General features: G+C 46.3%; 1 protein-coding gene across 3 annotated transcripts in view; it reads right to left on the bottom strand.

Annotated features, from left to right (window-relative positions):
* TTC28 (tetratricopeptide repeat domain 28) overlaps positions 1–22,337 on the bottom strand; it is a 1,396,661-nt gene that overhangs the window by 319,262 nt on the left and 1,055,062 nt on the right. The gene's annotated exons all lie outside the window — the stretch shown is intronic.

Raw genomic sequence — 22,337 nt, 5'->3', positions numbered from 1 at the left:
ATGATGTGTGCGTGTGTGAGTGTATGGTAAACAGGTGCACACTTAAATGTATAGCTGGCTGCCTGGGTGTTCCTGTGTGGTGAAAGGGTGCACACTTAAAAGTATAAGTGGCTGCCTGTGTGAGTGTACGGTGAAAGGGTGCACACTTAAATGTATGGTTGGTTGCCTCAGTGTGTGTGCCTCTATGGTGAAAGGGAGCACACTTAAATGTACGGGTGGCTGCCTGGGTGTGCATGTATGGTGAAATAATGCACACTTAAATGTATGGATGGCTGGGTGTGCGTGTGAGTATATACTGATTGGTGTGTACTTGAATTCAGGGGCGCAACAAAACCTACATTTCGGGGGGCTAACCCTTCAAATGTTGGGAGAGGAGCTAACTTCATGGGCGGTGGGGGAGGGGCAAACTTATTTGTTTGGGGGCATCTAATTTCTTTACTCATTTTAATGAGACTATTCTAGTGCAGCTTCAATGTTACAAGCAGTTAACTCTCTCCTTTAAGGTTGAAAGCACCCACTTATGGACTGCTGTGAGAATTAGTGGTCTCCTGGCATGCAAGTATTAAACCCACTTCACAATTACAATTGCATAAAACATTTGGCATTTGAAAGCAATTACTAACAGTGAAATGCTTTATGTTAGTATTTGCAGGGCTCTTGTTAACAGTGAAACCCAGGTGCCATTTAACATCTGTGCCCAGTTCTGTCTGGCAACTGCTCTAAAGGTCAGCCAGGTCGAGTCAACAAACATAGCCCAAAGTTTCAGGGCGAGGGGGAGTGCTGAATCCCAGTCAACTCAATGGCGTTGCACCAATACTTGTGTTTAATGCCTTGATTACTCATTACACCTAGCCCTATTCTTCCTCATCCCAATGTGTATGAGAAAGTACTTGTGTATAAGGCACTCTGCCTCATACACAAGTACTGGGATGGGGTAGAAGTGCATGGAGGTAATGCCTGACTTAGCTACCTGTACTCTTCATTACTCCTAGTCCCGCTCTTCCTCATCGCTGTACTTACCTATGAGGCAAAGAGCCTCATACGTAAGCTCTGGGACAAGGAAGAGTGACATGGAGGCCATTCTGGGCCAAGGAGCTGATTTTGGAGGTTGGGGTAGGGGTGGTAGGGAGAGCGGATGTGTGGGAGGCAGGATAGTGCAACAAATCATAATGCTGTCGATGTCCAGGTTAAGCAGGCATGATATGTGGTATTAGTGGCTAGAGAGGCATTTTGGTGAAGTCAGTGTATTCATTCCTCAGTTTGGTATGACTTTTTTTTTAACTGGGCATTTCCGATAAAGCAGTCCTGCTAAGTGAATTACCTGGGTAGACAGCCATTTGGGTGCTGCCAGTCTAGCCGTTTCTTACTGCGGCATTGTATATTTTTGTGAGCATCTGTGATCAAATGATATGACATAAGTCATTTATAGCACGCCGGTACACAATTGTTTCTAGGCGCAACAAGACAAGGGTGGGAAAATAGAGGGAGGACAAGACAAACGATCTTACTAAGTCTTGTGTCATTCAGATCGTGCAGGTGCAAGAACGAGAAGTGCAAGGGGAAAGGGAGGGGGGAAGTGCAAGGGAGAGGTGATGCAAAAAGAGGGCAGCAATGCTCTGAGCAAGTGCAACCAGAGCAGCATGGCTTTGGGTATTGCAAGGCGAACAAGGGACTGTAGAGTTACAGTTACAGCCCCTAAGTGCTTGGTAGGCCCAGAGGCAGTGCAAGGGTGACTGATCAAGAAAGAGTCTGGACTCAGTGAGACTCTGAGGGTAGCCAAGCAACCAGTCGGTACAGCAGACAGGTAGGTCAGGTAGGCCAGCAGGGGAGGGAGAGAGAGAAAGCAGAGGAGAAGAGATCATTTTTGAGCTGCTTCCAGAACTTCAGGTGGTCCAGCTCAAGTTTGAGAGGGGCAGGGAGGCTATTCCAGAGGGAGGCACCTGCAGAGGCGAGAGATCTACCCCCACTCTCTGCCTGGAGAAGTGTCTAACCCTTAGAGAGTTGTAGGTAGCTGAGCGAAGGGCTTTAGAAGGAAGATATTTTGGAAGAGAGCGTTGGATGTAGTGCAGGCCCCAGACCTAGAAACCCTTGTGGACAATGCAAAGGGGTTTGAACTTGATCCTTGCAGCAACTCGGAGCCAGTGGAGAGATTTCAGGACTGGAGAGATAGGATCCCTGGGCTTGAGGCCAAGGATAAGTCTTGCAGTCCTGTTCTGGATTAGTTGCAGAGGGTGGAGAGTAGAGGAAGGCAGATTGAGAAAGAGGCTGTTGCAGTAGTCCAGCCTAGAGAGAACCAGGGCTCTGGAGACTGTGAGCTTCTGGCGGAAAGTAAGAAAGGGAAGAGTTCCTTTGAGGCGGAGCAGCTGGTAGTGGGACGTCTTGGCGACGTCTGAGATGTGAGGAGAGAAAGAGAGAGTGGATTCAAAGATGACACCAAGGTTGTTTGCCTCACAGGAAGGGCCCAAGGCGGGCAGCCAGAGTGAGAGAGGGAAAGCAGGGGCAGCAGTCCAAATGAGAAGGATCGCCATATTACTGACATTAAGGAAGAGATCGTTGGCTGCACACCAATCCTGAATCGCGGATAGACAGTCAGGAATGAGCGAGAGAGTAGAGGAGTGTGAGGGGAGCCTGAAGGAAATCGGAGTGTCAGCCGCATAACACTGAAACTTAGAGGAGAAGGTAGAGTTCAGGTGGGCCGAAAGGGCCAAGTAGAGGTTGAAAAACCATGGTGAGAGGATGGAGCGGAGAGAAAGGGACCAATTTGGTCCTGGGAGGGGCTGTCCAAGGGGAGGGGAGGTCAGCCATCCAAGGGCCTGATCTGTGATGCCCAGGTTCTCATGGAGTCGATTGATCAGGATTGATCAGGATGGCGTGTTTGACCGTGTCGAAAGCAGACAAAAGATCAAGGAGGATGAGGACAGAAGGAATGCTGGAATCAAGGTTAGAGAGCAGGTCTTCACGGATGTTCAGGAGAGCGGTTCCTGTGCCTCTGGCAGCTCTGAAGTCAGACTGAAGGTCAACGAGCCAACCAACAGATACTGTGTGGAGAGTAAGCTGGGCGATGGCCAGCGTTTCCAACAGTTTGCCCAGGAAAGGGGTGATGAAGATTGGGCAATAGTTTTCCGGGAAGACAGGATCGGCAGATGGCTTCTTGAGGAGTGGGTGCATAAGGGAGTGGTTAAGGGGGTAGGGGAACATTCCAGTGGCAAAACAGTGATTACAGAAATCGGCCAAGGCTGGAGCGAGGGTGTCAATATGGTCCTTGATGGTTTTGGAGGAGCAGGGGAGCACCTGTTTGGATGACACTTTCATAGATAGGACTTGTCTAGAAACCTCGTTGGGTGTTGTCATAGAGAAAGAGGAGAAAGGAGGAAGAGAGGTAGAGATGACCAAAGGGGGGCCGAGAGAGGAAGAGGGAGAGGAAGAGGAGATGAAGGACAGGATATCCTGAGTTTTAGCAGAGAAGTGAGATGACAGAGCCATACAGAGGGCCTCGGAGGGAACAGGAAAGGTAAAAACCGCAACAGGATTGACCAGTTCCTTGCAGATTTTAAAGAGTTTGGCCGTGTTGTTAGAGGCCACAGGCTGGAATGTGTGTTCTCTTCTTGATGAGTGTTATTGCTTCGACTGGCATTTTGGCGCAACCAGTCTAGGTATGTCTAAATGTGGCCTGGCATACTTCACTGTAACAATATTACGTGTCTGCAGTGGTCTACATTGTGTAGCCAGTTGGACATGTTTTCATTGTGGCATGGCATTTTTAATAGAAAAGTATTAATGTTCCTATGCACTGTTGGTGACTTGCATCTATTGGATTGGTGTTATCCTACAAAACAATTGCAAACACTCTGGCTTTTTAGGCAATTTTTCTCAGAAAGTGTGCTGTACATTGCATAAAAACACATATTTATATCTTTCTCCTAGTGCAGTGTGCGGCATATCCCTTCAGCAGTACATTTATGCGTATTTCTCAAGCGTGATAATCCATGCCGGCCCAGAGTTTGGCGCGGCCAGTGATTTGTTGCCGAGTTGGGGGCGGGGGGGCCTCAGCATGGCTTGCAGGGGGGCCCCCACATTTTGTGTTACGCCACTGCTACGCGGCACTAATTCTCAATGGCATTTGTATGACACCATCAGGACTCCAAGACAGCCAGAGCAGTGTGAAGCCGGTGGAGGACCCGTTGGATAATGACTACCCCGGGAAAGGGATCTTGGCGGACCCGCTACACCACGTCCAGTCTTTTGAACACAGCGCTGCAGTGGCGACTGAGGCGGAAAAGCAGCAGCAATCCCTGTGATCAGCTGATTATCCCCACGGTGATATGATAGGTTATTTATAACGTGCTTAATACCCATAGGTTTCTAAGCACAGATCCAAGGATCGAACCCGTGTTGCTCCGTGCCGTCTAGCATCCAAGGCGAGCATGTTGCCGCTGAGCTATCCTCCCGAGATAAAGAATCTTTTTTGTAATCCAGCTCACCCCTGGTTTACTATCCTTGTGCTGGATTCTGCATAACATATACTAGTCTCATTTCTATTTCTAAAGGTGGTTAAAGAAGAAGCCCCACTGGTTCTCTGAGGTCCCAGGTACCTGCCACACCGGTTGCATCTGGCGATGAAACATAGAGGCGTCTTCAAAGGCCTTAAAAGGAGAGGGGGGAAAATGATATTCCCCGCTGAATAAAGCAGCATGTTTGGAGCTGCAGAAGAATGCTCCGCGCTGCCAAGACCATGTTATGCATATTGCAGAGGCTCGAGCAGAATAAACAATGGTCTTTTCTTGAGATTGCGCCGCGGAGGTGGCATATTGCAGCCAGTCAAGTAGAAAAATGCTTAGGGCATCATATTAAATGAATAAATGATCCTTTAATATCACTGGATCCAGGAAGTCTGTTTGCAGAAATGTAGAGTTCTTGATTAATGCGCGCCGAGGGCATGTGAGGAATCTTAAATACTGAGGGAGGGATGCTCGGCTGGCCTTGCTCCCCGGTTCGCTTAGATCTCCCGGGCATTACCCAAATCCCACCACACTTGTGTTTGCATAATTGGGATTTTATTTAGTGCTGCATAATATGATGTTCCTCCTGAAAGCAATGACAGAGTGGCAAAATCCCTCACAGCTGCACCCAGGATTACCATCTATCAAAGAAAAGATGGTCGGCCATTTTGAAGATGTTGGTTTTTTGCAAATTCTTTCTGATGGAATTAAAGAACGGTGTATGTGGCCTCACTCACAGCAACATCATGCTTTTGCCTCAATTTGTAGGGCTTTGTCTGCGTGGAAAACAAATGTAGAAATTATATATTTTTAAAAACAAGCATTTTATAGTTCGCAGTAGTTAGTGAATGAACGGTTGCGTGAACAAGGCCTTGCAGTGTAGGAAATCTCTTGGAGACAGATAGGGAGCAGAAGGTGGGGCTTGATGGTGTCCAGTAGAGGACCTGACCCAAATTCCATAAACATTAGGGGACCGAATCACTAACTACACCATCTTCAGGCGGAAGTGATGTCTCGTTTAAGGTTCACGTAAATGCAGCAGAACTTACACTGAAAACTGGTATTCACTAAGATCCCAAGTGACTAAGAGTTGACCGCAAGGCAAGCTAAATTCCATTAAATTCATTAAGGACGCTCATTTACGCTTAAAACCGCGGACGGAAGATCCACCGGGGGAGGGGAGGGTGTAGCAGGTATTCCTGTGGCAAAGTCTCACTCTGAAGTCAAAACCTCAACTTAAACAGTACAAAAGAGCGCCCTCTTGCTCAAAAAGCATTTTTCTCACAGACTGGCCCACATACTCCTTGCATCCAATCCATGCACAGGGTTTCACGTTCACGCTTCTCACACCGAAATAACACCATGAACTGTCTGTCATGTGTCAGCAGGCGGAAACACTTCTCCACTGACACCATCAATCCCATTCATTTCCATGCACACATTTTCCCTTTCACACTTCCCGCACCACACTTACACTCAAACTGGTAGGTGTGGATTAAGCAGCATGAGGGTTTTGGGCACCTGCAGTAATGTTTAATAAATACTATTTAAGCTACATTTTCTCTGACACACCCCTTCTGAAACACCCAGAAAGTCAAGGACACTCCCCTTGATATGTCGATTCCCCGTGAGCTCCTCCACATTTAAGTTGGTGGAAATTCCGCCATGTTTCGTGACCTCACAGAAAGTATGCTGAAGCGTAAGCACACTGAACATCTGCACATCTTTTTTTGTGAATCAGGCATACACATGTCCATGTATTGGTGTAATTTACGCCATGATCAGTTACGCCGTCTTCCAAGTGTGCATGCCTTGACAATCTATAAACTCTCTTACCTGATGCGTGGACAGCCTCAGCTAAATGCTCCAAACCATCGGCCGGAACTCCCACACCCTCAACCACACTCAGCACATACCTAAACACACCCGCGCAGCCTCAAAAATGAATGTGTGCTTTCAGGATGTGTGAGGCAAGAACATAAAAGCACTGAAGGATGTGCAAAGAGAAGGAGTCCAGACGCGCCCCACATATCTTTGGGGGAGACGAAGGACCACAGAGTCCAAAAAAGGGGATAAGAGAGGTAAGCTGGGAGTACACAAGGAAAAGGTAGATAGTTGTCTATGAGCCCTCTGTACATCTCAGAGTGTGTACTTGAACGGCCAATGGAAGACTCCAAAGACTGGGGACTAGCACAGAATATCCGACCAGGGTCTGACCCCGCCCTGGATACAACCACTGTCAGCCTCAACCAATCAGAAACGCGTGGCTCCCTAAAGGAGCACACCAAGAGGTCTGGGGGTCCATGAATATGGCTAATGAAGAACCCTGACATTCATGCAATTACCAAGACATTTCCACTTGTGTGCATAGAAGGTATTGCAAGAAAACAGGATGGAGGTCTAAGACAACAAAAGAAAACATGCAGCTGTTAGAGTAAACCAATACCATGTACACCCTGTTCAATAATTATGCTATGTTGGAGCTTTACCTTGTTATTACTGTAATATAACTGGGTATACTGGGCAGATAGGGAGCAGGTGCAAGTGGATCTAGGTCACCTTGCCTAAGCCCCGCCCACCTGGTGCCCTCTGCCTGCCACTCTTTTTCACCACTTAGCAAGCCCCACCCAGCTGGTGCCTTCCTGCTTGCCACTCTTTTTCACCACTTAGCAAGCCACGCCCACCTGGTGCCTTCCTGCTTGCTGCTCTGTTTCCCTACTTAAGGAGCCCTCCAGCTTCTTTTCCTTTGCAGATGAGGAGCAGGTGCAAGTGGATCTAGGTCACCTGGCCTAAGCCCCACCCTCCTGGTACCTTCCTGCCTGCTGCTCTTTTTCACCACTTACCAAGCCCCGCCCACCTGGTGCCTTCCTTCACCATCACTGTCTTGTGGCCAATGCTGGATTTGACTTTTATGGACTTCATTCATTCACGGTGTGTCACTCTTTCTCAACTCTCATGCTGGACTTCCTTTGTATCTTGTACTCATGGTGGCCCTGAATCATGCTGTTCCCATCTTCATCTTGGATCCTGGCTTGCAACATTATGTGTTACTACTGACTTCTGCAATTGTATTCGCTCTCCACTCTTGCTGCTCCACTCTTTTTGACTGCTTACTCTCTGTTCTCTCCTCCCTTTTCCTATCTCCTCCCCTTACTTTCTTCTATGCACTTACTCTATCAGAATTGTCCCTGGACCTAATATGATAGTAACCTCGCCTGTTTCCTCCACCCTCCCATTACTGTTTTTTTCCTCCCCACCACCCCTCCAGCACTATCTGAAATGTCGTCAGGCCTTGTATGATAGTCGCTTGTTTTGTTCCTCCCCTCCCTTTCTGCACCCCTCTCCCTCACCTTTTGTTTTTCTCCGGCTTTACCAGAAATGTCGTCAGGCCTAGTACGGTAGTTGCCTGTTTGTTTCCATTTCCTTCCCACTCTCCCCCTCCCTTCCTTATCTATGTCTTAGCTCTTGCACTATATGAAATGTCGTCAGGCCGAGTACGATGGTTAATTTCACATCCTTACTGTTCATGGCCTGTAAGAATGTGGTTGTATTTTCCCTTGTTCCCTCCCTTGCCTTGAAGTGCTTTGAAACACTTTGTTTATAGGCGCTATATAAATAAACGATCATATCATATCATATCATTCAGCACTACGTAAATGCCATTCATTATCTCTGTGCGTAACTGGTTCAAGTGGGCACAGTATGTATATCTAGTTTAAGGGGCCAGATCCAAGTAATTACTATTGATCGACCCCTAACTTATCAACTACTGATTCCTTCATACATACTCGAGCTAAACAAATACTGTAGAGAGGACCATCTGTCCTTGTAAGCCAGTGGATACTTCAATAACAGACAAGGGTGTTCACCTGAACATTCCCTCGACGGAAGCCTTACAGTGTTTAAAGGTGTTTCATTTTGCTTTACTGGGTTTCATTGTGGGTTGTATCGCCCCTCCCCCTCTCACCTCGTGCTTAGTTTGGCTGGGAGTGATCTAAGGCGCTTCACAGAATTATGGGACCAGCACCTCAAGTCGCAAAACTATATAAGAGTGTGGCCAGAGTTGAGCATACTTTGATTGTAAGCAAAGAGGGGTACCAACAAAAAGGCCTTCACTGACCAAGCTAAGAACCTAATGGAACAGAGAGTTGGAAAGGAGGAGGCAGGAACCAACCAGGAGCAGCATGCTAATTAGCGCTCTTTTCTTAAGGAGCATATGCAGCAACAGCAATTAAAGGCAGAAAGTACTTTTTCAGAAGCCATCCTGCAAAGAGATCCTGACCATGCTTGAGCGAGAGGACATGGATTATTGCCAATAGCCATGGAATGGGAAGGCCACTGAACATGGGGATCCTTAGTCCATATGTCACTTTAGATGCTGAAAGGTGTGAGAGGTCACGCAGAGTGTATGCTTCTTGGAACCAGACAGAGCCTCACATGTAAAGAGCATCTTCGTAATAGTAGTAATAGTTTATTTGTTTCAGTGCTTTCTTTCCTTCCTCTTTAGCTAGTATAGTTGCACCCGAGGAAGGGCGCTCAGCCAATCTGGTGTCTGGATACACGGGTGAGAACACACAGTGTACCACCCGAGTTTCTCCAGCTACCCGAGGCCCTTCCCCAGGTGCTGCCATGGTGATTGTGGGGAGCCAACAGGGAACACATCCTTGTTGCTTCCCCATTCCTCCACTCTCTACCCACCGATCAAGACATCCCACACCCTTCATCCAACACCCACCCTCCCAACATACCTGTGGACAGAGCTTTGTGCTCTGGACCCAGCGCTCTGTCCCGCCTGCAGTGGCCGGCATTGACATAGAACTCAGTCCCTTTCTTACTTAGCATAATTATGGTGGCAGCCATCTTGGTTTCTATCTTTTTTTACTGGAGATTGGGCTCATGCAATGTGCACCGGGGCCAGTCTCCAGTAAAAAATGAATCCAATAAATACAGCTATTCACACCCCGAATGAACCCCGGCATACAAATAGCAATTGCTCCCACTTAGGAGGGTTTACATGGCCGGTAAGGCTCTGAGCCCTCGCTGAGGCCCTCGGTTCATTTGGGCCTGTCTCAGCAGAGTGAAGATAGGGAATGTTATGCAGTTCAGTAAAAATATTGTTGTTCATTAATTTGCTATAACAAAAAAAGCAAATGTCCCAAGCAATCCTGACTTGGAATCAATGAAAAAGTTTGATGCAGTCGCAATGGGTGGACAATATCTTGTAAATTCTATGTAGTCCCTCAGAGGAAAGGCCAGTCACTGGGGCTAGAATTAACCAGCCAGTCACTAGAAATCTCATGCTTGCAACCTCGATAATTACACGTGTCCTGCAACATTTGACGATTGTCCCTACTGCTGAACCTGTAAATCTAAGCGAAATATATTCAACAAAGAAGCACCGTGCTTTGGGACTGGAGTTGGGGTACATGACTGATTCCAGTACATTAAGAAAAAAGCCTTGACTGAAGTGACTGAGGCAAGGATTGTGCTCCCATCCCGGGTGGGCACAGTTAATAGGACAGCTCAGTTCAAGGCAGTTCCCTGATAGATACCAGCAGAGCATCTTTGCGCTGGAATGTGTGTTGTTCAGTAAGTTGCACCTGAACTGTTCCACCCTGCTATGGTGATAGGCACACATAACCAACCAACCGCCTTCCTACTTCTCTAACTAACACACTCTGAATGGCACACCTTCTCCCTTGGCTACTGAGTCTGTGACAATCCCTTATGCTTCCTCAGTGACATTTCCCCACCCCCCCCGCCACCTTCCACTCCACCCAATATTGGATAAAAATAGATTCTTCTCTACAACATAATTTGATATCACCAGGCATTCTCTTATGCATCCCACACGACGGCACTAGTCTAAATGCAGACGCATTTTCATAGCCGTGGCGGGAAATTTCATACTCCTGTAAGGAGCTATTGTTCCATATTATTCTCCAGCACTCTCCCGCCCTCCTGGCAAACAGCTGAAAATTGAGATTTCACAAGGCTCTAGCATAATCCTGACCTGAGAGGCATTGGCGCTCAGCCGCGTAATACAGTTTTGATACGGGATTCAGAATTAGGCCACGGTTAACCATCTCTGTGATTGGTGATTTTCTGCTATCAATCATATTGTTCCCAGCAGCTCGTAGAAAGAGAGGAGATTTGCAAAGCAGAGTGGGGCTGAAGAGAGCAGGCATGCCCGCTGTAACACCCTACAGTATGTTCTGGACCACCGCGACAACATAGGTTTGCGGTCCTCCCGCGGCTCGAAGTGTGCGCTCCACTTTCAGTGGTATGCTCGATTCATGCACGTTTTGTTGCCTGCTCGATTTGTCAACTTCTATTAAGTTTCAAAGTTGACTCCGTATAACCATGTTTCCATCCCCAGGCTTGCATTGAGCAAGCTCATGCATTCTGGGAGTGGTAGTAGTAGTTCGAAGCAGCTGGTACTGTGCCTTTCCCAAACAAAGAGTGCCTGGCCATATAGAGGCAATGCTTGGCAAATGCCTATCTCTTGCCTATTCAAGAGCCAAAACCGTGGGCTTTAACAATGGTTGTGTTGAGCAGGACTTCGATGCAAGGAACAGGTGTGAGGACACACATACTGCTTATAAAGCTAAATACAATACTATTATCAGGGAATCATAAATTCCTCAACTCAATAAACCTCCTCACACATGCAAGTCATACCATCCCAAGACCCCTGTGATTCTTTATTTGATTTTTTTTTAAAACTAAAGTTGTTACAAACTATGAAGCTAGTGGGAAAACGTGGCCTTTTTCTGGACACTTTTACTGTTAAATCAGTGGATCCCTTAATTAGGGCAGATAGCTTGCAGACACAACTTACTGCTCTGGTTAGCTATGATATAGGCGTCGAGATCTCTATTGGTTATCTGTACTGTAGTACCATTTAAATTCTGGGCTTGCAGGGCCAAACATTTTGCAGCCACTCCTAAATATTACCAGTCTCTCGCCATTGATATGGGACACCTAACTCCTTCAAAAAGTCTTCCATAACACTATTACTGAGGGAGTGCAAGTCTAACTAGGATGTGATTGCTAAGGAAATCCCTATTCCTAACCTTCTTGGACTCATGAAAGATCTTGGACAAAATTGGAATACAACAGCTGCAAGAATCATTTGCCATCTTAGACCCTGCACAGAACAGCTTTCGGCCATTTAGCGATGCAGAAAAAGTGGTGACATCCATCTGGATGACCTGCGGTGAAACTTGGATGACAGCAATAGGTGTCGGAGCACGTGTACCTTCAGATGTGTCCATGGCATTCATTCAATGATGTCGATCTCCCATGCCTTCTAGACACACACACCACACACACACACGATGCGCGCGCACACACACAATGCGCGCGCACACACACACAATGCGCGCGCATACATACACAATGCGCGCGCACGCACACAATGTAAACATGCACACAATGCGCGCTAACACACACAGACACACACACACAGACACACACACACCTGCTCGTCGTTCATTCCAGGATATTGCAGGTGCCACAGTGACTTGCCCTTTTACACGCTCTTTTTAACATACACCATATCCCGCAGGTATAACTAGTTCAATCGTTTGGCATCAAATTTAATATCTCAGGATATAAATCAGTCTTGCAAACCTTACTATTTTGACAAATTTCAGTCACTGCGTGGCAGCAACAGATAGAGGGGAAATGTAAAACAACCCAAAATTGAATGGTGTGAAAAAAAATCCATGGTCATTGAGGCTTCTCCGTCACACCGGTTCTTAGTAATTCAGATAGCTTTTTTTGCCAAGTGCTCGGCCCAGACATCTGTATTCAACCTGCGCGACAAAGGCACACATAGGGCTGGATGGGGCTGGCTCAGTCCCCCCTCCTGCTGAGTTCTATAAGCTGAGAAACACATTGTGTAACACCCCCTATAATTACAGCACTTAGAGGGAAGACTAATACGATATGAAGCACAATAGCAAAGCGTGATATCTTTATTAATATACGTCTGAACTATCATTCTGAGTCCTGGTGTATTGATTTCACCCATGAAACCTCACACAGTGTGAAAAGTTGTTTTTACTGCATACACATGTGTCAAAGCATCTCTCCCTAACTGCCCTTTCCACACACAGTGCAGCAGGCCCGTCTCACACTGATCCTCTCACGCACCGACTATGCCAACAGCATACTACGCATGCAACTTCTCACCTTGAGTACAAACAAAATGCAGAGGCCGGTATGACCCTCAAACTGAGCCCTAGGGATCATATCACCCAGTATGACCCTCAAGCTGAGTCCTAGGGAAAAGATATCATCTGGCATGACCCTCAAGCAGAGCCCTATGCATCAGATATCAGCCAGTATGACCTTCAAGCTGAGTCCTAGGGAAAAAATATCACCCAGTATGACCCTCAAGCAGAGACCTAGGGATCAGATTTCACCCAGTATGACCCTCAAGCGGAGCCCTAGGGATAAGCTATTACCCAGTATGACCCCCAAGCGGAGTCCTGGGGAAACATATCGCCCAGTATGACCCTCAAGCCGAGCCCTAGGGATCAGATATCACCCACACTGCCATCACTGCACTTACTTCAAGTTCATAAAAGATTTCCAGGTATTGTTCATAGACCTTAGAACCTTCCATCAGAATGCCTCATGACCGCCCCCAACCCCCTAATAAAAGCAACAGTATGAACAACCACGTGCAAAGACATCTCAGGTCCTATGATTTTACCCCAAAATACAAGCAGAAGAAAAGGGAAGGGTGCACCCTCACCTCACAGGCAATAAAATCTGTGTGAGCTGGAAAATCCTTTCACCTGCAGGAAGCATGCAATGACTCATCCAATACCCTGGCAAATCTGGTCTACTTGATGACCGGGTTAACGCTAGTATCTAAGCGCTACAAAGGCTCCCAGCAATAGATCCCTATAGTGATCAGTTGTAGCATAGTTTACACCCCAAAAACTACGAGACACCTCAAAGCTAAGAGTGATGTGTACAACACGCAAAACAGAAATAGGATCTCTGGATAAGCTCCAATTAAGGGCGGAGAGATTTCCAAGTGAAAAGCATCCATTTCACCAGCATCGCTGATTTGTGTCGGACAAATGTATTTATTTATTTAATTTATTTATTGGACATTTTTATGGCACCTATACACAAGTGTTTCCAAATGCAACAAGACAAGATGGGGGGTGGGTGGGACATGGGAATCACAAAAGTAGAACACCACAAAAACAATTATATTGGCCTTGTGACATTCCTACCATGCAAGTGCATGAACAAGGTGGTAAGTGCAGGGGACAGGGGGTAGAGGGAGAAGTGCATGCAGAAGTAGGGTGCCCCCAAGGGCGAGGGCGGGCAACTTCTGGGTGGGCCAAGACACAAGTGCCAGGGGGAAGGAGTACAAATTGAGGATAAGTGCAGTGTATAGGGAGGACCAGGTTGGGCTAGTCCTGGAAAGGGAGTCCGAGGGCAAGTGCTAGCCAGGGATGCTGGGGGGGACTGGTAGGGGGTGGTCTGGCCCCTGTATGACTCTGAAGCGACCAGGCCTCAGTCGCAGCAGCGGAGGGAGAGTTAGCATGGGAGGGGGAGAGGTTAGAAAAAAGAGAAAAGGAAAGTCTTGAGAAGTTTACAGAACTTAAGAAGATCCAGCTCAAGTCTGAGGGCGGAGGGAGACCATTCCAAAGGGAGGAGCCAGATGAGGAAAGGGATATGCCTCCAACTCTCTGCTTGGAGAAACGTTTGACCTGCAGAGAATTGGAGCCAGAGGAATGAAGGGTTCTGGCCGGGAGGTACCTAGGGAGGGAAAGCTGGATGAAGAGAGGTCCCAGGCCCACCAGCCTTGTGGATGATGCAAAGGGACTTGAATTTGATCCTTGCGGTCACCGGGAGCCAGTGGAGAGATTATAGGGCTGGAGAGATGCAGTCCCTGGGCTTGAGGCTAAGGATAAGTCTGTATTCTACCAAGATCTAGTAAATTTGACCCCCGCCAAACATGGATACCTGGGGTACCTCAGCCTTGCTGCGTTGCATCATTTTCTTTCTTATTTATTCCTTGATATGACTGCCATTGCAAATCTAACCTGGGTAGTCTTACCATGGCTCTCCAAACATCTTGGCAGATGCCCGGAAGTCAGCAAAAAACTAAAAAGGTTTTTTAAAAAAACATGTAGAATTGTCCCCATCATGGGCTCTCTGTTTTTGTATTGATGTGCCCTGCATGTGAGGATACTCTGCCCTGCCTCCAAGCCCATGCAAGGGAGGCCTGGCTGTGCTTTTATAGAATGTGCTCCCTACTCCCTCCAACATTTTCATTTAAACATCACCTGCGCACATATGTCATTCCAGGGATCTGCACCAAGACTGATGTTGTCTATAAGTTACTGGTGTTGGATATCGTTGCTTCGGTTCTACTGGTACATACAGATATGTCTGCCATAATAAGAACAAGGATTGCTGTATTTATTAAGATTACCAATCCTTCATTAATTTTTTCATTCATCCATTCACTCATTCTCTTCCTCTTTCACTCTGTCTGCCTCGAGATTACACCCCATTTTTATCCTCACTGTTTTGTTTTAGAAGTTGCCCTCCTTTCTATCTGAATCAACCCCCGAGTACCACTCCAATGAAATGTAAGCAAAAATTGTGAAAATGTGAATCTTTTCTTGTTAAGATAGTAACTCATGTGTGTGTTTACTAAGTAAATTAACTAAATAGTTTACTGTACACTTTAAATACTTTAGTGTTTTATATCAAAATAAAAACAACGACTGGATTGCATTGGCCACTCCTGTTTAGAAACATGTGCATTTTCATATTGATATGAACATATGTGCATTGACTAAAAACAAGAAGATTGAAAGAAAGAATCGGACCAGTGAAGATATCCATCCTGAAAATGTTCACATCATGTATATGTGTCAAAACCCAGGCTGTCCAAATGGGCTCACTAGGTTCTGGACACTGCCCCATCACCTGTGCAGTACCCCGAGGTTCCATTTCCTCCATGGTCATCTTTAACTGCAATATGGAATTGGTAGGCTCACACCTAGATGACTCCAACATAGCGCTACTCCAATATGCAGATAATGCACAGCTGTACCTAAAGGCCAAGTGCCCCAACGATATTTCTCGCCTTCGCTCATGCATTGAAACAATTCAAATGTGGTTTACTAGTGACTGGAGATTTATTCTCCTGGGCCACACTTCCATGCTGCCATGCAGGAACCCAATCAAAGGTAACTGGACGAATTGCACTTGGAACGGTGCATCCCTCAACTCGACCACTCAGCAATATCCTTACGGTTCATTGTGGATAGGAGTCTATCCTTCCAACAACACATTGGGGAAAAGGCTTAACATGGTTGGCATCAGCTCTCTCTTTTCAACAAGATCAAGCGCTTCCTCCCATCTCAGGACATCTGAATCGTGGTGCAGGCCCTAGTCATGTGGCATAGCGATGGGGGCAACACCCTTCTCGCAGGGTTTCAAGCAGCTTTCATGGCCTTCCCAAAAGCAGGCCACCATGCCACGGCTCGTCTCATAAACAGTTCTAGGAAATTTGACTGCACCACTCTCAACTTATGCAAATGATGTTGGATTCCTATCCTGGCTAGGACCAGCTTCAAAGCCAGGTGCCTCACCCACAAGGGAACCACCGGCGGTATGCTGGTCTACCTGATGACCAAACCAAAAACGTCAGGCAGCACATGGTCATCTCTCAGTAAGGCCTTCACCAGAATAGAAACTGGACCTGCTTGCATACTGAAAACCAGGAAACAGTGTGTCTCATGATACACTTCAGTCCTCTGAAACTTCAACCAGGTATCAATCCAGACTGCTCAAAGTCTCCTTCAACACAGGAAAGAATGGAAGACCTGGCTCTTCCCACACCACCTTGGTGTAACCTAGATTCAGTCCCTTGTGCTCACTGTCCTACACATATTGCATTAGGATAATTAGTACTAACTATTTTATCTACAACATGTGTTCTCAAGCTAGATTTGCACTATGCATATACAGAATAATCATCATCATGTGATATGTACAACATGTTTCTGCCCCTGTGCAGGTGTGGGACCTTCTTCACGGGAGGTAGCAATTGTAGGTCACATTGTCACACATAATGAGGATAATCTATTTGTATTCATTGTAGATGCTCTCCTTTATGTTCAGTAGATTTAGAGAAGGGTCATAGCTGTAGGTGTGGCAGGATATTAGTAAAACGATGTCTGTATTATATATTAGGTGTCTCAACTTCTATGGGATAGTACTTAGTAAGAGGTAACTGTAGAACAGGCTGAAATAAGAGTAAACGGAAGTCAAAAAATTATAATATTGTTGCTTGACAGTGAAAAGGGGTGCACATTCAGATACTGGTTGCTATTCGCAGATCATTTAAAACCCAGGCTAAGAGTTTGGGTTCCATCCGATCTCCAAACTCATATCTGCTCTGCTCTTACACCAGCAAAGGCTGGATGGGGTGCTCCTCTAGCACACAACGACTGGCACTCTATCCGAGTGACACCCGCTGAAGGGCAAAGGCTCGCACACATATGAGGGCTTGCCTGCCATCTGCAAGTGACACATGTTCTGTCATAGGGTACATGCCTCTACAGTGATTTACAGGGATTTTCCACACAGTGGGCACAATATGAGCTCAGCGTTCCTTACATTGTAATGAAATACAAAACTCATTCTTCTAGCATAGAAACGCTGATAGACATGTCAGTAAGTGAACGAATGGTGATATCATACAATGGGGGACTATTGGGGGACCCCCAAACCCACAGAAAATGTGATGAAATGTTATATTCATATACTGTGTGCCATTAGCTAAAGAACGTTAGGGTCCGATGTGCTCACACTAATTCCCTGTGGGAAGATATGTGGAGGAGGAGTTTATCTACAAGGATGAACCTGCGGAATGCTACCCCGATCTGCAGGTGAATATGTTGAACTCAGAATAGGTTCCCCCCAGGTCAGCCCCTCCGCAGAACAGAAGCAATCAACTCCTCCCTGGAATAGCCGGCAGCTCTTAGCTTTTATTTTATTTATTTATTGTGCATTTGTTCAGCGCTTATACAACAAGTAAATTGTGTTTCAAAATGCCCACATGGCAACAGGGAGGGAACATGGGATTGAAAAACAATACATACACTGGAGGATAGAGATGGACCTATTATGCCTTGTGAGTATTCAGAACATGCAAGTGCAGAGAGAGAAGGGGGGGAGTGGGGCTAAGTGCTGCAGTGTCCATGCCCGTGGGTGAGCAGCAGATGTAAGTCCTGAGTATAGTAAGGGCAAGGGCGCATTGAGCTGCAATAAGCGGGTAAGTGTGTCAGCCTACAATGGCTTAGGCCAGTGGGTGCCGAGGCACGTGCTGTGTGTAAGCAGAAGCTGAGGCGATTGGGTGTGGGAGGCCAGGTCCCCGAGGACACATACAGCCCGGGTCACCAATCACAGCGACTGTTAGGTTAGCAGAGGAGGGAAGAAGGGAAGGAGGAAGTGAAAAATAAAGTCTTGAGGAGCTTCCAGAATTTGATGAGGTCCAGCTCAAGACAAAGAGGAAGGGGTAGGGTGTTCCACAACAGGGAGCCAGCAGAAACAAGAGTACAGCCTACGGCCCTCTGTTTAGTGAAACACTTCACACACAGAGAGTTGGTTCCGGAGGAACATAGAAGTCTAGAGGGGGAATATTTAGTAATAGCAAGTTTCAGATAGCGTGGTCCCGGGCCCCAGACAGCCTTTAAAAACAATAGATTGCCTCTTACTGTCAGACAATTCCCCGGCCCCCCACTAAAGTGGACAGTAATTTACTCTGCTGTGCGTAAAAGCATGGGGTGCCTGGTGATTGCAATTGGCAATCCCACTTCAGTAGGATGAACTGTAAACGGAACTGAGAGTCTGTATTCTAGTTTGCCAAGTCACGTCCACACAGAGGTCAACTCCGGCATCAGCAGTAAGGTCTGACTCTGGCAGTCATGGGCTACCTGCCATGGGGCGAGGCCACTGTGTCCACCTACCCCGATGCAGGTGGGGCCTTGTTGGACTATGACCCCGCACACGGCCTGTGTATCAGAGCGGCTTGCAGATGCTCCCAGAAAAACACATCGAGTTGATTTAAACCTGAGAAGTATTTAGCCAGGCTCTTCCAACTTCACAATACCGACTTCGTGCATGAAACCGGCAGAGCCTGGTGGTCGGGCCGAATGTTTATGGGTATCAATCTCATGCTAATGAGGCGGACCCTCATGTGGTCCGTGATGGACTCACGCTCTTGCCAATGAGGATTTTCTCTCTAGCAGGAACCAGCTTCGTCAATACCGAGGTTCTAAAATGGCGCAATGCCTACCACTGCGGGTCAGGATCACTCATTCTTTTAATGTGATCCTTTGTGTCCTATACATGGGTGAGCGATAAACAGATGACCTAATTCAATTAGGTAGGATTTCAGAAACAATATTAAACATTTAAAAAAGAAATAAAAAAATATCCAAATTTACCTTAGTGGCAAAATAGCTCTAGTCCCACAGCTCTGTGCAATGTAACGCAATGTGGTCTTGTACTGCACAACTGCAGCCATTTTGGCGGCTCCTTGGCACTCATAAAGGGAGCTTTGGTTCCGCGAAAGCCTGGGAGTATTGTTCCGTATCGTCGATAATGAAGAAACCAAAGACTGGTCGACTGAGGGTGCGCAGCACGCAGTCAATTCTGAAAGCCATTTGTTGAAGCAAACATGTAGGCAGACCTAAATTGCTAGAGGGAGCCGCCTTATTCAACAGCTAATAACGCATATTTCAGAAAACCCCAGGTTCATAATTTCAGCGCTCAGCATGGCTGGCTCTCCCTTTTATTCTTCCCAGACATATTCAAGGGGGGGAGACAACAGACACACAGCAAGAGTGTGTGCCCGTGCAGCCCTGTGTTTAAATGAACCCGGCAACACACATTATTATTCAAATGCTTCAGCTCATAATTTGAAGGCTTTCCAATTGTGATGAAACCGCCTCGCTACGGCACCACCGCAGCGCGTGGCGGGAGTGGCCACTCCCTGCTATGCCGCTTTATGCTTTCTAAATGCAACTTTATTCTCTCCTATATTAACATTCAAAGCGCGGAGCCAATCGCACTGGTTGAGAAGTTGGCGTTTCAAGAAAGACATCCATGGGTACATTGCAAAGCATAAAGGTCTCATTGGTATGCTGCAAGGGTGCACACGATGAAGGAATTAGGTGAAGTTACAATGGGATTCTAGCGATTAAATTCTTTTTGCTTGAAATAACCAACTAAACAATTATTCTAGCAAGAAAATATGATAATTTTTAATTTGTACATCCTCAAAATGTAACGATTGGTGCATTCTTGCATGCAATGGGTTTTGAAATCCTTTATTGCTCATAAATAAGTTGAGTCGTAAACCCTAATAACGCAACGTGATTGGGACATTTGGTTCGGCAAATTAGTGAATGTGTAAGCACTGCATTCACAGACATTAATTTCTCTGTAACGAAAATAAATCATGGTCAAATTAAGTCATTCATGGTTGAAATATTCATCAATATCACGTATTTAGGACCTATGGCCTCTTTACGAGTTTGGTGGTATTTCTTGTGGAAATATTGCCAAACCGTTTTACTCTTACCGAAAGTGGTAAGCATGTGGTAACAGGAGCAGTCCTAGCGAGTTAACATCAAACCCAATCGCTCCTAGTGAAGTACCTATGACTTTTGTCCATGAGGAATTCAAGGCTGTGTTTTTGAAAGCAACACATCACAAGCGTCCATGTTCTGATTTTTGTCCAGCTGATGTATTTAAGTTAGACCCTGGGTGCCAATTGTAAGAGCTGTGTTTAATGCAGTTTGTAAGTCCAGTGTTGATCCTACATCTTGGAAACAGGCAATACTGGTCGCCATTTTTAGGAAGGGCGACAGAGAGGATCCATCGTGCTATCTGCTCATCTCTCTGTTAGACGCAGCAGCTAATTTATTTGGAAGGTTGAGCTGTATGCGAGCTCCTGACCAGGTGGAGGAATTCCATGCGCTAGCTGAAATCCAATATGGTTTTAGGGAGGGGTTGGGCACAAACGAACAATCTCTGAATCTCCTTCTATTCACTAGCAAGTTATCACAATTAGATTCCTGGACCCATCGCCAGTCTTTGACTGTGTGGCTAGGGCCCATTTATGGTCAGTCTTGAAGAGCAAAGGGATTCCGCTACATTATTAAATGCTCTGCAAAGCTTGTATCTCATATAACATCTCAATATAGGTAAGATATGGCCCAAATGGCGAGATATCGGCACAATTACCATCGGGGAGACAAGTACGTCAGAGCTATGTGCTGGCCCCACGACTCTTCAACATATACATCAACATGTACATCAATGATCTGCAAGCTGATCTCCCTGGCATTAGTGACGTCACAAGGATAGCGGGTCATCCATACCCACTGCTATGGTGTAGGCATTTGGTGCTATAACAAGGTGACCCTGTTGGAATATTGCAAAAAGGGCCCCCCATATTTTCCAACCACTTAGAGTTGGGAGCCATCTACCCAGTGGATTATCAGAGACTGAAACTACTAGTGTTATGGGTCTCAATCTGGACAAACCCCTAGGCTATCTCAGCCCGAACCATTTTGAATGATCTACTGTAAGACGAGATATCCCATAGGATCCAATGGCTCCCTACCATGAAAAAAGAGCTAATATGCTTGGGGGTAGCTGATTGGTATGAAAATCCATTCCAAATGAAGGTTATCTCGAAACAATGCTCAAGTGCTCCTGTTTCGAAAACTGCAATAGACAGAGAGAAGGTTCTGAGCTTGGGGATCAAACCTGTGTTGCTCTGTGTCGTTTTGCTTACAAGGCGAGCACGTTGCTGCTGAGCTAAGGGAGAGAATACATACTTCTCTGAAGTGGACTGGGGGTTGGGAGCCTTATCTATGCTGGATCACCCAAAGGTATGCTGGCTCTCTGATAGCAAAATTGGTATTAAATATTCTACCATTAAAGAACAAAACCAGTAAATGGAGTAAAGGCAAAGAACCGCCAGGGTTTGAATGAGATTCAAGGGGAGTGGAAGATGTGGTACATTGTATGTTCTTTTAGCCAATCTGTGAGGCCATACAGCAGAGAACCATCCTTCCGATTTTCAGGGGAATACATTTCATGGGTTACCAACCAGCGCTTTTGTTTTTAATGATGTGTAATAACCCAGGTGTTTGTTGTGCACTGGGATTATATTTATATAAATCTGTGTACATAAGGGGGCGGTTATTATTATGAACTTGGAATGTTAGCGTTTTTAGCTTTTAAGACTGTATTGGATTCAATATGAATGCATTGACCAAACTTTCATAGTGTGGAAATGAGTCTCCACAGGTGGATACATGTGTTTCTCATATAGGTCACTTGTTGCATTTTAATGTATTGTAATATATTACATGTCACTTGGTGCATTTTAATGTATTGCAGGATTAACATTTCCACAAATTAATTTCGCTGTATGCGACTGCACTGGCCAAGGCACAGGGGATTGTTGCATTTCAATGTATTACATGAAAATTGTTCCCACCTCAGGCACAGCTAACAGCTGCCAGTTTTACAGCAAGTGTAAATCTTCAGCCTGGGAGCTTGCTGTGGCCCCTTCCATTACTAAGCTTCCTTGAAGTCCTGGGAAAAGTTTCCTGCTCCCCCAAGGGGGCCTGCCTATGCTGCACCCTGTAATACCTTCACCTTCCTACTTAGACTCATGAGAACAGCTGTGGTCACCAAAGGGGTGGATGAGGTGAGCCCTTCCATCTCTTTCCATTGCTGTTGTCTCAGGATGTTTGCCCA

Source organism: Ambystoma mexicanum, chromosome 10, assembly GCF_040938575.1.
Source record: "Ambystoma mexicanum isolate Mex_15411 chromosome 10, UKY_AmexF1_1, whole genome shotgun sequence".
Classification (NCBI taxonomy): Eukaryota; Metazoa; Chordata; class Amphibia; order Caudata; family Ambystomatidae; genus Ambystoma; species Ambystoma mexicanum.
Note: the sequence above shows the minus strand (reverse complement) of the source record. Positions and strands in the feature narration are given on the sequence as shown.